This window comes from Peromyscus californicus, unplaced genomic scaffold (genome assembly GCF_007827085.1).
Source record: "Peromyscus californicus insignis strain IS unplaced genomic scaffold, ASM782708v3 Scaffold_14__1_contigs__length_90479793_seg_2, whole genome shotgun sequence".
Lineage (NCBI taxonomy): Eukaryota > Metazoa > Chordata > Mammalia > Rodentia > Cricetidae > Peromyscus > Peromyscus californicus.
In genome coordinates, this window is record NW_026294436.1 from 6,330,814 (window position 1) to 6,348,008 (window position 17,195).

The window sequence follows — 17,195 nt, forward strand, 5'->3', positions numbered from 1 at the left end:
AGAGAGGCATAACTTAGTTGCAGAGCCGGGATGGCTGCAATCGGTTTTCTAGTGTCAGGTGTGTGTGTACGCATGCACGTGCTTGTGCGTGCATCCGTGCATGGGGGTGGGCGTGTGCACGAGAGAGAGCACTTCTGATTTTTGTAATTACCCTCTTGAGGGTGAACAAGAGTCCCTGCAGGCTAGATGGAGTCCTCAGGCCACCCCTGTCCTCCCGGCAGTACAGGCGCACCCAGTAACCAACGGCTGTGATTCAGAAGGTGGTGACTGGACTACGGCGGAATCTGGAACCTGGGCTTATGGCTAGTGGGGACTTCCCACCGCCTCGCCCGGTCAATTTTCCTAATCCAGGTCCTTTGCCAGGGGCGTCAAAATTCTTGTGTGATGCCTCAGAGATCCAGGTGTGGTGACCTTTCGCTGTGGTTGAAAGGCGGAGCCTCAGAGAGCCTGGGCTGTGCACCTCAACCAAAGCCCTGAGAGGCTGCTGTGCTTCAGGGTGGTGTGGGCTCAGAGCAGGGCAGCGACTTCCCTTAAGCTGTGCCAGAGTGAGCACAGGTGAACCCAGCTCCAGGCCCTGGTTAGCACTGTCAATTTGCCAGGAAGCTGCTAGGTGAGATTAACTGAGGTGGGAGGACCCGCCCCAAGTGTGGGTGACACCATTCCATGAGACCGGGTCCTGGGTGGAATCAAAGAGCAAGGGGAGCCGCGCTCCACATCCACCTCTCTGCTTCCTGTGGTTGCCATGTGAACCGCTGCCTCCTGCCACCAGCCCTCCCCGCCATGACGGACTGTGCCCTCTGGCCATGAGACAAACGCCTCCATTCTTAGTTGCCTTTGTCAGATGTTCAGTCTCCACAGTGAGGAGAGTGACTGCCACAGCCCCAAAGGCGCGTCTCTGTATCAGGTCGTGTGTCATGTCCATCCGTCCATCCGTCCATGCCATCCCCCATCACCACACCACCCTCCACCCCCACCTTTAGCCCCTAGAGATTTCCCACACAATCTATAGCAGTGTTTCTCACCTTCCTAATGCTGTGACCCTTTAATACAGTTCCTCAGGCTGTGGTGACCCCCTCAACCATACAATTACTCTCGTTGTTACTTCACAACTGTGATTTTGCGACTGTTACGGATCATAATGTAATTATCTGATATGTGACCCCAAAGGGGGTCATGACCCACAGGTTGAGAACCCCTGGTCTGGCACCTTGTTGGGGATACTTCCCCCTGTGTGGCTGGCTGGTAAGCAGAGCCTCTGTCCTCTTGGATAGGCAGCGCTTCTGCAAGGCACATCAGCATCCACTAATGGCTCTCCTAAGTCCGCACTTTCATCCTCACGGGTCCCCAGGCCAGCCACCTGCATGTGTGTCTGTGGGACGTGGGGAACTGAGCTCCGGGGCTTCTGAGGACAACAGACGCCACACGCGGCCTGGATTTATGCTGGCGTACATCTGTGCAACAGGGTAAGGGAAGGTTTTTTGCCTTCAGGCAGGAGGCTGGCCCCACAGGCCTCAGGTCACCTTCCCAGTTGGGGACAGCACTGGAGCCATGTTTTCTGCACCCTAGGACCTTGATGTCTTGGTGGTGTAGAAAGATGGCCTTGTGCCTCTTCTTTCTGTAAAGTTGGTGTTATTCCATTATCCCATTGTGTGTGTGTGTGTGTGTGTGTGTGTGTGTGTGTGTGTGTGTGCATTGCAAGCATACATGTGCTGGTATTGTGAGGCGAGAGCCTCTCATGCAAGTGTGGGGTCAGAAGACAACACTCATGTTTTCCCCCTTTGCATCTGTTTAAGACAGGATCTTTCCTTGCCGTGTATGTCAGGATGGCTGTCCCACAAGTTTCCGGAAACTCCCCTGCCTCTGCCTCCTACATCCCCCAGAGGGCACGCTGGGACTACAGACCCTTGTGCTACTGTGTGTGGATCTGAACTCAGGCCATCCGGCTCACCCAGTAGGTATGCTTGCTCTCTAAGCCTCTCCCCAGCACTCCGGCCAGGCTTTGCTGAGTTCCACCTACAAAGCAGGACACCTGCAGGTTTGACTTCCCGAGACTCGCCACCCACGTGCCCATCTCTTCCTGTGTTCATGTGTGGAGCCACGTGTGTTTATTGGACCACATTCACAGCTCTCCTCATCTGTGTGTGCCTGTGGGTCCAGAGGAAGACCTCAGTGTCATTCCTCAGGTCTCTCCACCTTGTCTTCTGGAGACAGAGTCTCTCGCTGGTCTAGAGCTCACCTACTCAGCCAGGCTGGCTAGCTAGTGAGCCAGGGATCCGCCGAGCTCCGCCTCCCCAGGGCCAGGATTACAAACACTCATTGTAACTCCTGGAATTTTCACATGGGTTCTGGGGATCTAAGTCGGGTTCTCACGCTTGTGTAGCAAGCTCTCTACCGACTGAGCTGCCCCCCACTCCGCCCTCCTCTCCTTACGCCTTCTCCCTCATTGTGCTCGGCATAGGCTGCAGAGACTTCAAAAGCTCATGCCCTGAGCCAAGTCACTGAGACTGTTTGCAGCAGGTGTGTTGGACCCGAAGCCTGTGGGCCACGTACGGATGAGGACAACTGTGAATGTGGCCCAACATAAAATTGTAAACTTATTTAAAATATTATGAGACTCACTTTACTTTCTTGGTAACTCATTTGCCTGATTTTCAAGTGTGAACTTTGTAGATGACAGCATGTCTAAAAGGATGTCCCTTGAAGGGTTGTTGGCACGTCAACATATCTATGGTCACTCCAGGGCTCAGAATTTCAGACACAACCGCTATGAACCTACAAGTTTCTGTTTGTGCGTTCTGTGTTACTGTAATGAAACACCTGAGCTGGTCAGCTTACAGGGAGCAAGGTTTATCTGAGGTCACGGTTTCTGAAGTTCCTGTCCTTGGTTCCTCGGCTCTGTTGCTTTGCATTTGTGGTGACTGGGACATCAGGGTGGGGGAAGTGTGGCAGGGGACTCCTATCCCAGGCACAGCGGTGCAGAAGAGGGTTGGCAGGGAAAGGGTCAATATCCAATCCATTTCAAGGGCACACCTTCAACAGCCTAACTGCCTCTCACTTGGCTGTGTGTGTGTGTGTGTGTGTGTGTGTGTGTGTGTGTGTGTGTGTGGTGGATGCATGCGAGTGTGTGTGCACAGGCATGCACATACAGAAGCTCAACAGAACTCTCTCACACAGGGTCTCTCACTGAAATGGAAGCTCGTCATTTTGGCTAGGGTGGCTAGCAAACAAGCTCTTGGGATTTGTCTGTCTCTGTCCCCCAGGGTTGGGATTATAGGCATGTGCAGCACGCCTAGCATTTACATTTTCATTTGTGTGTGTGTGTGTGTGTGTGTGTCCCATGTGAATGCATGTGCCCACAGAGGCTAGAAGAGGGTGTCAGAGTTGTAGGTCTTTGTGAGCTGCCTGATGTGGGTGCTGGAACTGAACCTGGGTACTTGCAAGAACATCTAATACCCTCAAGCGCTGAGCCGTTTCTCTACCCCGAAGGCTCAGCTTTTTATGCATGTGCTGTGAATTTGAACTCAGGTCCTCATTCTCACAGAACCGGCACTCACAACCACGAAGCCTCTCTCCAGCTCCAGCCCCACTTCTTAACGGTCCGTGGCTCTGTTGGCTGAAGTGCTCAGCTTGCAGACACAAGGACAGGAGTTTAATGTCTAGAATCCAGGTTTTTAAAAACAGCCAAGTCTAGCGTCCCATGCTTGTGAATCCCAGCATGGTAGTCAGGGCTCCCCGGCCAGCAGCTTGGCAAGTCGGTGAATTCCAGGCAGGGTGATTGGCAAATGAAAAAAAAAAAAAAAAAAAAGCAGAGGTTGTCTTCCACACATGTGTGCACACGCGGCTACATGTACACACTTGCATCTGCACACACATACAAGTTTAACACCTTCCGGTACTTGATCCCGGGAACCAAGTTCTCAATAAGAGGCCTGTCTTTGACACTCTGGAGTCAAGCTCCCGCAAAGCTCTCCCCTGTTTTGTTTTAAATACTCATCCATCCCGACTGTTTTGTTCAAGTCGTATTTATCTGTCCTCATCTATCGCCAGTGTTCCAAGTCTCTGGATCTATCTTCCTTTTCAAAAGGAAGATAAAGAGCTCCTCTTTAACAACCTTGGGTCGAACCTGGTGTCATCACTTTGTGCGATGTGTCCTTGTGGGCACGCACGAGGCTCCTGCTTCTTGGAGCCCACAGAGCTCACATCCTGTTTGCTGTGAGGGGCAGGTTGCGAGGGAAGAGCCTCGAGGAGTCGCCGGTGGCTGGGTCAGGGTGAAGAGCAGGCCGACCTGACTCTTAGCTAGCTGGGGCACAGAGCCTTCCCACAGGGGCCCGAGCAGCTTCCAAACAAATCATATTTATGGGGCACCTGTCAGCCCGTAAACTCCCTTCGAATCCGAGATGGACTTAAAGCTGACGGTTTCCTCCTCTGACAGTCAACAGATACTCATGTGTCACAGCGCACGTCACCCTGCTTGTTAGGTTTGAGTAACGGTGATGCGCGGAGGGAGCCAGCTGGGCTGGGGTCTCCTGCGAGCACCCAGGACTTTACATCTGGTAGTGCATCTGTAGCCATAAAACTAAACCACATGCTGAGCTGCCTTCTGAATGGTGGAGACTCAAACAAGACCAAGGCTGGGATCTCTCAGAATTTTATTAATTATTACTGTTATTATGTAGTATGTGTGTTGTGTATGGTGTGTTTGTATGGTATGTATGTGTGTGTATGTGTGTGTGTGAAATGTGTGTGTGCATGTGTGCGTGCGTGTGTGCGTGTGTGTGTGTGTGCACTTGTGTAAAGTCAAGGACAACTTCATGGAGCCAATTCTGCTTTTCCATTTTTTTTTCCCGAGACAGGGTTTCTCTGTGTAGTTTTGGTGCCTGTCCTGGAACTTACTCTGTAGATCAGGCTGGCTTTGAACTCACAGAGATCAGCCTGGCTCTGCCTCCCGAGTGCTGGTATTAAAGACATGTGCCACCACCACCTAGCCTGTCCTTACATTTTCACATGGGTTCCAGGGATCGAACTCAGGTTACTAGGCTTGCACAGCAAGCCCTTTATCCTGCGGGGCCGTCCAGTGCTCCCCAGTCACCTTTTGAGTCAGAATCTCACGTAGTTCAGGCTGGTTTTGAACCCCCCATGTAGCGGAGGATGACCTGATCCTCTTTCTGCCTCTACCTCCCGAGTGCTCTGCTCACAGGCACACTATCACACCCGGTGCCTGGTTAAGGTGGTGCTAGGGATGGAACCCAGGACCTTGTGCACGCTAGGCAAGCACTGCCAACTGAGCTGTCCCCTCAGCAGTCTGTTGTCACAGCTGTGGCCAGCATGCTGCTTGGGGCTTTCTACCACACTGCCAGAGTTTCTGGAGTTTGCCTGGTCCCAAGGGGCTCCCGCTTCACACACCTGGGTCTGCTCGGCTAATGGAGAAAGGGCGCAGCCAGAAGTCTAACTTTGTCACGTGGTCACGGTATACCCAGCTGCTGGGAGTCTGGTGATGTGGTCTGTTTGGATGACATTGGCCAAACTGAATACTGAAAGAAGAGAATAAACACTGGGCCCAGAGGCAGGCCCGGGTGGAGGGATGCCCGCTGTGCTGGTGGGGGATTGACAGCAAGAGAGACACACGCACGCACGCACGCACGCACACACGCACGCACGCACGCACGCACGCACTCCCAGGAGGCAGCAGGGTGTAGTACAGGGCTGGACATCAGGCCAGGGCCAGTGGGGAGAGCTGGGAGGCAGAGGAACAATGTATGTCCGGGGCTCTTCGGCGCAAATCAAGGTGGCAGTGGGGTTAGGGAAAACTGGTGTGGCTGGAGCTGAGTGGGCACTGAGCTGAGCTAACAGGCAGGGCCAGGCCAGGGGGGTTATACAGCTGAGGCAGGCTGTGAAAACTCTCCTCACAGAAGGGCTTGGGGGCCTATGACACAGCTGTGGTTTCAGCCAATCTTCTTAATTTTTTTTTTTACATTTATTATTTCTACGCATGTATGTGAACGCTCACGAGCCGTGGTGTGTCAGTGGAAGTCGGAGGACAACTTCTGGGAGTCGGTTCTTTCTCCCCCGTGTGGGTTCCAGGCTTGCTGATGAGCACCATTCCCCGCTGAGCCTTCTCGCCAGCTTCAGCCAGGTTTGCCCTGGAGTCAGTCCCCGGGGCTCGGGAAAGGTTAAGAGTGCACAGTGGAGGCAGGGGGACTGTGTCTTAGAGCTGGGGCAGAGGGTGGGCTCAGAGCTCTGTAGACTTGACCTCATGCCTGTCACCTGCACCACATCAAAGCCACAGGTGTTGTGCCCAGCCCTGGCGGCAGGCTGGGGAGGTGGGACCTGGAAAGGGGGAAGGGGCTTGCCCACTTTGCCTCTGCCTTGAAGGGCAGAGTCCAGACTGGCTCTGGGTAGGTGGGGCTGACAGGACTGAGGTCACTGAGTGACCTGGTGACACCTGGCCCCTGAGAGTTACCTGTCTTCAGTCACTGGAGAGAAGTACATTTGCTGTGAAGTTCATTTGAGAGTGTGTTTGTGTGCGTGTGCGTGCGTGTGTGTGTGTGTGTGTGTGTGTGTGTGTGTGTATGTGTGTGTGTGTGTGTAGGTGTGGAGCCCAGAGGCTGATGTCAGGTGTTGTTCCTCTGGATGCCAGCCACCTTGTCTTCTAGGACAGGGTCACTCACTGAACTCAGGACTTCATGCTTGCACTGAGCTATCTCCTCATCCTTCACTAGTGAATGTCTAAAACCAGCCCATCTCCACAGCGTCACAGAGCACGCAGACTCACCACAGCCTGACAGCTGGCCAATCTGACCCTGCTGTCTGCTCTCAACTGGTATTAGTGGCACCAAGGCAGATAAACACAGTGGCCAGGCACCCAACTTCATGCCACCCACTGGGCTCCGGGCTAAAGCTGCCCATCTCTCCCAGCAGCTAAGCTGCCCAGACCCTTCAGCTCCCCAAGCTCAAGGTATTGTGGTTCTGAAAGGGGCACTGCTGGTCCAGTGTAAGACACAGGAGGGCAGGACACAGACATAGCCAGGAAAGTGGCGTACAAAATCTCAGAGTGACCTGAAGGCTGGAGAACACAGGGTCCACGTGTACTCACTATCTAAGTTCTTGCCCAGACTGTACAGGCAGAACCGAGCCCAGAGGAGGGAGCTTTGAACACACAGCACAGGACGAAGCTGTTTTCCCTGTGTCAGACAAGACTGTTCCACACATTGCGCCCTCATCTCTGAGCCCCTTCTCTTCCCTTCTGTGGCGGTTTGAATGAGGATGGCCCCACAGGCTCATTTGAATGCTGGTTCCCAGTCAGTGGAACTGTTTGTTGATTAGGAAGTGTGTCCTTGCTGGAGGAGGTCTGCCACTATATACTCGGAGGTTCAAAAGCCCATGCCATTTCCAGTTACTTCTCTCTCTCTCTCTCTCTCTCTCTCTCTCTCTCTCTCTCTCTCTCTCTCTCTCTCTGTGTGTGTGTGTGTGTGTGTGTGTGTGTGTGTGTGTGTGTGTGTCTGCCTTGTCACGTGGATTACACGTAAACTCTCAGTGACTGCTCCAGCACCATGCCTGTCTTCTGCCACGCTCTCCCCCATGATGGTCACGGCCTCTCACCCTGAGGAACTGCAAGCACCAAAGAAACTCTTTCTTCTGTAAGTTGCATTGATCATGGCATCTTTACACAGCGATAGAAAAGCTCCTCAGACACCTTCCCTCCCTTTCTTTTTCTCTTCCTTTTTTTCTTGAAAGTGTCTCTGCAGCTGAGGATGACCTTGAACTTCTGACCCTCCCGTCTCTGCCTTCCAGGTGCTGGCATTCCAGGCATGCACCCCCAGTCCTGGTTTAAATGGTTTGGGGGATAGAACCCAGGGCATGCTAGGTAAGCACTCTGTCAATAGAGCTACATCTCCAGCCCCTTGAGTCTTCCTTGTACATATTTGTTTGTTTCATTGGTCCCCAAGTCCTGGGCATCAGCCGGATACCAGCCTGCTAGGTACTGGATTCAGACAGCAGTCCTGGTGGAGAGAACAGAGCTTGCCCCTGAAGTGAGCACGCTAATGAACAGGGTAGGGTGAGTGGAGAGACCATCTCAGAAGGGGTGTGCCATGGCACATGTTATTCATTAAGCGGCACTGTTTACCACGCGAGAAAAGCCACGAGACACAACAAAACCCACTATAAAGAATTTATTCAGGGAAAGGAATAGGAAAGGTGTGCATAGGCCCATGGAATGACCATGCAGGAAGAGGGGGGAGGAATACGTGGTACCCACTTTTATAGGTCCCCCCCCCTGCACATGTGCATGTGGGGTTTACATAGCTACACCACACATGTGCATAGGTTTACATGATCACTCTGCATGCAAATTATGTGATCACGTAGCGCACAGATTACGTAGGATGTAAGGCCCTGGGATTACTAAGTATCTTGCCAGCGCATGCGCGGTCATGTAGCTGGGGGAGTGGCCAGGAATTCTAACAACACACACAACACGAGGTCGGGTAGGCAACATCCAAGGAGCAGCTGTGGCACGGAAGCATCGCTCACTCCTGTCAGATCCCAGCACCAGATCCGAAGACCCAAGAGACTCACCCGTGCTCCTTCCGCCCCTCTGCATCTTGGATCCCCACAGAATAAGATGGTGCCAAGAGATCCAGCCGGCTTGCCCTTGGGCCAGGTAGCAGGATGGAAAAGTTAAGGAGAGACAGCCAAATACATGTTCAGAAAACTGTGGGCCAGGGAGGTGGCTGGTCAGATGCTTGCCTTGCAAGTGTGAGGACCTGAGTTCAATTCCCAGGACTCACAGAGAGAGAGAGGGAGAGAGAGAGAGAGACAGAGACAGAGACAGAGAGAGACAGAGAGACAGAGAGACAGAGAGGAAGAAGAAGAACAAGAAGAAGAAGAAGAAGAACAGGAAGAAGAAGAAGAAGAAGAAGAACAAGAAGAACAAGAACAAGAAGAACAAGAAGAAGAAGAACAAGAAGAAGAAGAAGAAGAACAAGAAGAAGAAGAAGGGGGAAGGGAGGGAGGGAGGAAGGAAGGAAGGAAGGAAGGAAGAAAGAAAGAAAGAAAGAAAGAAAGAAAGAAAGAAAGAAAGAAGGGAGGAAAATGAATGAAAGATCCCTGGGACTCCCCAAGTAGCCAGCCTAGCTGAACTGGTGGGTCTAGGTCCAAAAAAAAAAAAAAAAAAAAAAAAAGGTGCAAGGTTCCTGAGGAAGGACACCCGAGGGTGACCTCTGGTCTCCACATTCATCACACAGACTTGCACCCACTGACCCAGGAACATGCAAGCATGGTCACACAAGGCTGAACACCAGAATTGCAGCTAAGACTACATTCACTCACAGCAAAGCCAAGGCTTTCACAGCCTTGGGGCAGCCAAGGCCAGATTGCTGCCCTGGGAGCTCCTCCTCAAGTCTCTCCAGCTGCAAATGGTAGCCGTCAGGGCTGCCTGAGAGATTTTAAGCAGGAGCAAATGCCAACCTCAGTCAAGACTCATAACGCACTGAGAAGTGGCATTGTCTCCCGATTATCTGATTGAAGCAATCCTAGAACTAAAAGACCAGAACAGAGACCTTGTTGCCTACCCTGATGCTGCACAGCCTCATGGCTGCAGGACCCCGGGGACCGAGGCTCCCCCACCAGTTCAGCCTGGATGCAGATCACGAGGACCCGCCCTCGCCCTGGGAGGTGGCTCTGGGCTCAGAGGGCCGCACGTGGTGGCTTTGTGCCTGTCTGATTTTCATTTCCCCAGCAAAGAAGGCACGGCAGGGGCCATGACCTCACCCCACAGAAAATACCTCAGCTCCAGGCCCCTAAGTGGAGCCCTCGAAAGAGACGATTTACTTTGTTTTGCATATTAATTGTTCTAAATGCCACCTGCTCTGGGATCAATTAAGCAGTCTAGTGCTGGGAGGAAGTGGGAGGCTGGCAGCAGCCAAGAGGCCGGCGCCCCCTCAGGGCCCCGGGCCGTCCAAGATGCCTGCACCCTGCCACCACAAGAGCACACTTTGGGACAGGCCCCAGGCAGGTCTGCCAACGTGGGCAGGTAGACTGGGCTGATGATCTGTCTTTCTGTCCTCCACCTCTTTAAAAGATTGGCTTCCTTGTAGCCCAGGCTGGCCTCCAACTGTGTTTCACTTACCCTCTGTCCTTCACATTCCCAGTACCAGGGTTTTAGGTTCAGGGCACCACCAGGTTTAATAGAATCCAGGGTTTTGTGCATGCTAGGCAAGCACTCTACAAACTGAGCCACATCCCCAGCCCTCAAAAATGACAGGGCCTCATGGATTCCATCCTGACCTTGAATTTGCTCCCTAGCTGAGGATAATCCTGAATTTCAGAATCCCTGCTTCTGCCCCCAAAGAGCTGGGATTCCAGGCGTGTATCACCATTCCTGGTATATGCGGTGTGGGCAAGCACTCTACCCACCCAGCTAACATTCCCAGGTTGCCCTTTTGATCGTCTCTTTCCAATGAGGCCAACAGATTCCGAAGCCAGCTGTTGGTGGGGTCTGTCTCCTTCCCAGGCAGAGGCTTTGCTTAGTCTCTTTGGCCACTGCAGCCTGGGCAGCTGACCGTCCTGACCACCACGGCTGGGTGTGGAGATAGAAATGCCAGTGACGTCAGCTGCAAGGCCGTGATCTGCAGTCCATTCCCAGTGACCTCCCCAGCACGGCGCAGGCCCTTCCTTCCACCCCAGCCTGTCGCGAGCACCTCCTCCAACCCACCTTGGAACATTCACACTTGCACACTTCTGCCATGGACTACACACCAAGGAAGCTCTCCAGTCACCTGCCTCCTTGACCCAGAAGCTCTTGTCCCCCACCCACCATCCACATTTTTACAAGTTTTGTGGGGTTCAATGATCCAGTGCCTTGGGCACAGCTTTCCTTCTGTTCCAGTACAGATGCCCCCAAGTCGCTTCCTGGTTGTCCCTAGGTCATTTTCCACATAGGTTCTGTAGCTAGCTCTGTGTGTGTGTGTGTGTGTGTGTGTGTGTGTGTGTGTGTGTGTATACCTGGACAAGGTATGCAGATCTATTCTTGTGCTTGGAAGTCAGAGGAGGATGTCTAGTGTTCTGTCACTCTCCAATCTCTTCCTCTGAGACAGTCTCTCACTGAGCCTGGAGCTAGGCTGGCAGCCAGCAAGATCCAGTGACCCTCTGGCCTCCACCTTGCCCACTCCCTCCACACTGGGCTTTTTCTGTTGCTGCCGGGTCTTGAACTCAGATTCCCATGCCTTCATAGCAACTGCTCTTACCCACTGAACCATCTTCTCACCCCTAAGCAGCATTTTAAAGAACCAGACTTAGTTTGGTCTCCTCAGCTTCCCCCGTCCCAGCATCTGCAGAGGACCCCCCTTTGTATTTTCTGTGACCTACAGAGGACCTTGGGACACTGTCTTAGTCACTTTTTTGTTTCTGTGAAGAGATACCATGACCAATGCAACTTACAGAAGTATTTATGGGGACTTACAGTTCAGAAGGTTAGGGCCTATGACCATCACAGCTAGGAGCATGGCAGTGGGCAGGCACGTGTGACTCTGGGGCAGTAGCCGAGAGCTATCACAAGTACAAGGCAGAGAGAGATTATTGGAAATGGCACTGATGTATGAAACCTCAAAGCCCACCCCCAGTGACACCCCTCCTCCAGTAAGATCGTGCCTCCTAATCCTTCCCAAACAGTTCCACTAACTGGGACCAAGTATCCAAACTCCTGAGCCTAAGAGGGTCTTTCTCATTCAAACCACCACAAATACCATGGGAAACTGAGTATTTTCAGGCACATTTCCAACCTCTTTGGACTATCCATGGTAGCATACATCTTTAATCCCAGTACTCAGGAGGTGGAAGCAGGTGGATCTCTGTGAGTTTTGTTAGCCTTGTTTATCTAGTTCCAGGTCAGCCAGGGTCACACAGCAGGACTCTATCTCAAAACAACAACAACAGAAAACAAACCAACAAAACCAACACCAACTCTCTCAGCATATTTAGAAGGAACCATGACAGGGTAGTCAGTAGAATCAGAAACAAACCGGGAGGCAGAAAAGTTGCTGGCTGGTTCTTAGCTGCCTCAAGGCCTTTGGGGCTTGGTATGCAAGACACACAAAGAGTGGGGCCAGAGAGGTGGGTGGATGGAGGTCAAGTCTCCAAAGGAGGCATCTGGATTTTCAGCATGAGCAGGACTGCTCTGGCTTCCACAGTCACCGGCAAGTGACTCCCATTTGCGTGGGCGTTAGCAAGGTGTTTTCTTAGCTCCCACCCTGAGGCATGCAAGCTGCCATCTGTCCCCAAGTGCTGTGGGATGGTCTGTATGTCAAATGTGTTGCTGATTGGTCAATGAATAAATCACTGATTGGCAGTGGCCAGGCAGGAAGTATAGGCGGGACTAACAGAGAGGAAAGTTGAGAGAACAGGAAGCTGGGAGAGAGGAGACACTGCCAGCCGCCATCAGGACAAGGAAGATGTAAAGTACCGGTAAGCCACAAGCCACGTGGCAAGGTATAGATTAATAGAAATGGATTAATTTAAGCTGTAAGAACAGTTAACAAGAAGCCTGCCACGGCCATACAGTTTGAAACCAATATAAGTGTCTGTGTTTACTTGATCGGGTTTGAGCGGCTTGGGACTGGCGGGTGAGAGAGATTTGTCCTGACTGTGGGCCAGGCAGGAAAACTCTAACAACAAATGGCGCCCAACGTGGGGCAAGAGTTTCCACCTAAAAGCTGAAAAAAAAGATTCTAAAACGGAGCTAAAAACAGCTTCCTAATTGTTTCTCTCAAATGAGCGGCAGCTGCCGGTTTGAGCAACTGGCGGGTTGCTGACGTGCGCGCTCGACCTGCAGTATGGCGGGAATGAGGCCTCTGCAAGTGACACATTAAGCTACATTATGGATTTAGCCTTTGCTAGTACAAAACAAAAGAGGTTTCTGGGCTATACGCTGCTTTGATAGAAGCATAGACCCACTATTTCTGAGAGTTGATGGCTCCCAGAGCTGGCAAAAAATGTATCACCACCATTTTGAGAAGCTGAAGTGGGTGGAGCCAGCAGCCACAGCACCAGCGCCGTTTCAGGCTTAAAAGGCTACAGTTTAAAACAATAGGCTCAAGCTAATATAAAAAAATAAGCCACGTAAAGATGGCTACCACACAGAGAATCTGGATTATGTTCTCTTTGATATTCGTAACTAAAGAAAAACATTTGATTGTAAAAGCTGTTGAGTTATGCCAAAATGTATATTTTAAAGGTACCTTGACTTCAAAATTTGGATATAAAGATATGTTGCTTTGGAAAGGAGATTCTGCTTTTGTTTCCACAGAAAGTCAGAGGCTATGGATCTGTTCCAGATTAAGACACATCAGGTTTGACCAGCCAAGACCCCCTGAAAGGTCTCTGATGACACCATGGCCCAGATGATCCAACATCCAAAACCGTTTCAAGTCAACTGGCTCAGATGATACAGCCTCACGGACTACTCCATGATCCTAAAATTTTCTTTGTTTCCCCATAAGATACAGCGCCCCCCTCCAGCAGGAAGTAGTAAGAGAAGCTACGCCCAAATTCCCAAATATACCAAGCTGACTTTGGAGATGTGTAAAGGTTAAAACCTTCCTTTTTAAGAAAAGAAAAGGGGAGGTGCTGTGGGATGGTCTGTATGTCAAATGTGTTGCTGATTGGTCAATGAATAAATCACTGATTGGCAGTGGCCAGGCAGGAAGTATAGGCGGGACTAACAGAGAGGAAAGTTGAGAGAACAGGAAGCTGGGAGAGAGGAGACACTGCCAGCCGCCATCAGGACAAGGAAGATGTAAAGTACCGGTAAGCCACAAGCCACGTGGCAAGGTATAGATTAATAGAAATGGATTAATTTAAGCTGTAAGAACAGTTAACAAGAAGCCTGCCACGGCCATACAGTTTGAAACCAATATAAGTGTCTGTGTTTACTTGATCGGGTTTGAGCGGCTTGGGACTGGCGGGTGAGAGAGATTTGTCCTGACTGTGGGCCAGGCAGGAAAACTCTAACAACACCCAAGTTCAAAATGCCCTCAAGACAAGCCACTCCCTTCGCACCCTCTGCCACAACTCCTTACCTGGGTAACACAAAGCTGTCCTCTTTCCATGGCCTGAAGCTGCCGCCTCACCCCTGCCCCAGGACTCTGGGCTCATGGCCATCACTCCCCTTCCCCCCCACTGAGGACCTGGAGATCCAGAAAGGACCTCCTAGTGGGCCAGTCCTCAGGACTCCAAAGGGCACTGACTCTAGTAGTTGTTCCCTGAAGGAATAGGGACCCAGAGCCACCAAATGTTTTAGACATTTCGGAGGAGGCCTGAATTCCAAATTTTTTTTTTATGTGAAAGTTCTCAGTTTCAAAATATTGGACCAAAACCAAAAACTTCTTAACACTGGTAGATCCAGACAAGTTACATGTGACGAATGTGGTCTAAGCCCTGTTGATTATAATGGCAGCCTCGTGATGGTGTCTACTACATGACCCAATCAACCAACCATCCACCCATCCAGCACTTCATCTGTGGTCCACAGGACGTGGCGACTGCCTGCTGCTGAGCCTGGAGTGGGAAGAAAGACCAGCTAGATGAAGGTTGCCCCTGCCTCTGCTTTCTTCTGGTACTTTAAGAGTTTTGTGGTTTCCTTTAAGCCTTTGATTCATGTCGATTTATTTTGGTATAACATGTGAAGTGAGGTTCTAAATTAATTTCTTTTACAGATGGGCAGCCAATTGTCCCAATACTAAATGTGGAGAAATCCTGTTTCAAATGCCAACTGGATCATATGGTAACTTCCTATATATATTGGATGACTTCCAGTAATTTCTAAATTATATGGCTATTCCTATACTTCCTCTATAGTTCCAATTATTTCAGCTTTATAATAGATTTAAAATCTGTGTAAATAATGGAGAGGGTTCTCCTTGCTCCCTGCATGGTTGTTTTCAAACTTTTTCTGGATATGTGTGCATGTGTACTGTTCCATATCACCCTTTCTATTCAGAAAGAACCGTGTAGCTATTGTTTGCTGTGGTTGTGATGATGTGAGGTTTCATTTAGGGAGAACCGGCATTCTCGTAATGTTATCACTTTACCCATGGGGTATAGAAGTTCACAGTTGTGTTCTTCAGTAGTATGTAAAAGGATTGCTTCACATGGATTTTGGCACATCTTCAAGAAATTTATTTCTGGGGCTGTGGCGGGGAGGGCTGGGTTGGTAAAGTGCTGCCCCAGTGAGCATGAGGCCCTGAGTTCAAACCCTAGTTTCCATTTAGAAAAAAAAAAAGCTGAGTGTGGTGAGTGCTTGCAATCCCCAAACTGGAGAGCAGAGGCAGGGGGATCCCTGAGACTAGGCAGTCAGCCAGCCCAGCTTGATCAACAAGTTCCAGTCCTGTAAGAGAATCTGCCTCAAAAACCAAGGTGGACAGTTCCTGAGGGGTGACACTCCTGCTGACCTCGGCTTTCATGTGCCCACGTGTGCACACCCACGGGCACACACATGAACAAGCACATACAAGTGTGTATCTACACACAAATGAAAATTTAAAAGTAAAAGGTTTTCTTCACACTGATTTTATGTTTTTGAGAAAAGTTTCTTTCTAGGTTGTTTTACCAATGGGTCCTTTTATCCATTATAACTTAGCTCTGGTTAGTGTCAGAAGTCTTTGAAGGCCAAAGAGTACTTGTTTTGTAGAGTTATCTTACAAAATTCTTTCGTCATTTTCAATCTTTTCCCCCGAGTTGAGTCTTGTGCGGTTTTAGGTAAATGAGCAAATATCTTTCCAACAGTGAAATGTCGCTTTCTCTTTTGCAACACGATGTCTCAGTCCAGCTTTATTGTACAAGAGCCAGAGCAATAGTGATGGTGGGGACCTTGGCTCCAGGACGAAATATATAAAGGCTGGCTTGTGGAATGATATATCCATCTAGTCTAACTTATTAAATTTTTTTTCCTGAGAATATATATTGAGCTTTTAAAGACACTTTTTTTTTAGATCATGAGAGATAAAGAGAAGATCCCAGAAGCCTTGAGAAACCGAAAAAGTCATGCAACAGAGGATCAAGACTCAGGATGGCACTGGGTTACTTCTCATCAACCCAGAATGCCACATGCCAATAAGAGCTGCCTTCAGAATGTGGAGTGGAGATGATTTCCAAACGAGATTTATACAGCCAGCCAAACTGTCAATCAAGGATCCAAAAACTGAACTTCCCATATGCAGTTTTCAAGGAAGCTACTGGCATGTACATTATAACTAAAAGAAGACAGTAAACCAAGCAGGGGGGTGGCTTTGGAGCCGAGCACCAAAGAAGAAGTACAGGAGAGAAGTTAAGGGGTTTCCTGGGATAAAAGCAGAGGGAAATTTCAGACTATCTATCAGGAAGACATCTAGGAGGGTGTCTGGTCTAGGTCAGGTGAAGAGGACAAAGAGATTTAGAAAAACAAAAAAAACCAAAAAACAAAAATGGAAGTAATAGGTTACTAAATGAATCTGATTGTATTGCTGGGGATTTTAAAACTTTGTGGACATGTTTGTGGGAAGAGTTAGTAATACTACTTTAAAGTGTAAGTGAAAAACAGAGGCAATCACCAACTCCAGGGAAAACAAAAAGCTCAGCAACTACACCTACAACACCTCATAACTACACCTAGAACACCTCATAACTACACCTACAACACCTCATAACTACACCTATAACACCTCATAACTACACCTAGAACACCTTGTAACTACACCTACAACACCTCATAACTACACCTACAACACCTCGTAACTACACCTACAACACCTCATAACTACACCTACAACACCTCATAACTACACCTACAACACCTCATAACTACACCCAGAACACCTCATAACTGCTCCTACAACACCTCATAACTACTCCTACAACACCTCATAACTACACTTACAACACCTCATAACTACACCTACAACACCTCATAACTACTCTTACAACACCTCATAACTACTCCTACAACACCTCATAACTACACCTACAACACCTCATAACTACTCCTACAACACCTCATAACTACTCCTACAACACCTCATAACTACACCTACAACACCTCATAACTACTCCTACAACACCTCATAACTACACCTACAACACCTCATAACTACACCTACAACACCTCATAACTACACCTACAACACCTCATAACTACACCTACAACACCTCATAACTACACCTAC

General features: G+C 49.9%; 1 long non-coding RNA gene across 1 annotated transcript; it reads left to right on the plus strand.

The window, feature by feature from the left end:
* Positions 1 to 7,531: 7,531 nt before the first annotated feature.
* On the plus strand, positions 7,532 to 16,936 carry LOC128109359 (uncharacterized). Its single transcript, XR_008217801.1, has 5 exons — positions 7,532 to 7,637; positions 7,792 to 7,864; positions 14,453 to 14,611; positions 14,712 to 14,779; positions 15,987 to 16,936. It is a non-coding gene; the product is annotated as an uncharacterized LOC128109359 (long non-coding RNA).
* Positions 16,937 to 17,195: the final 259 nt, after the last annotated feature.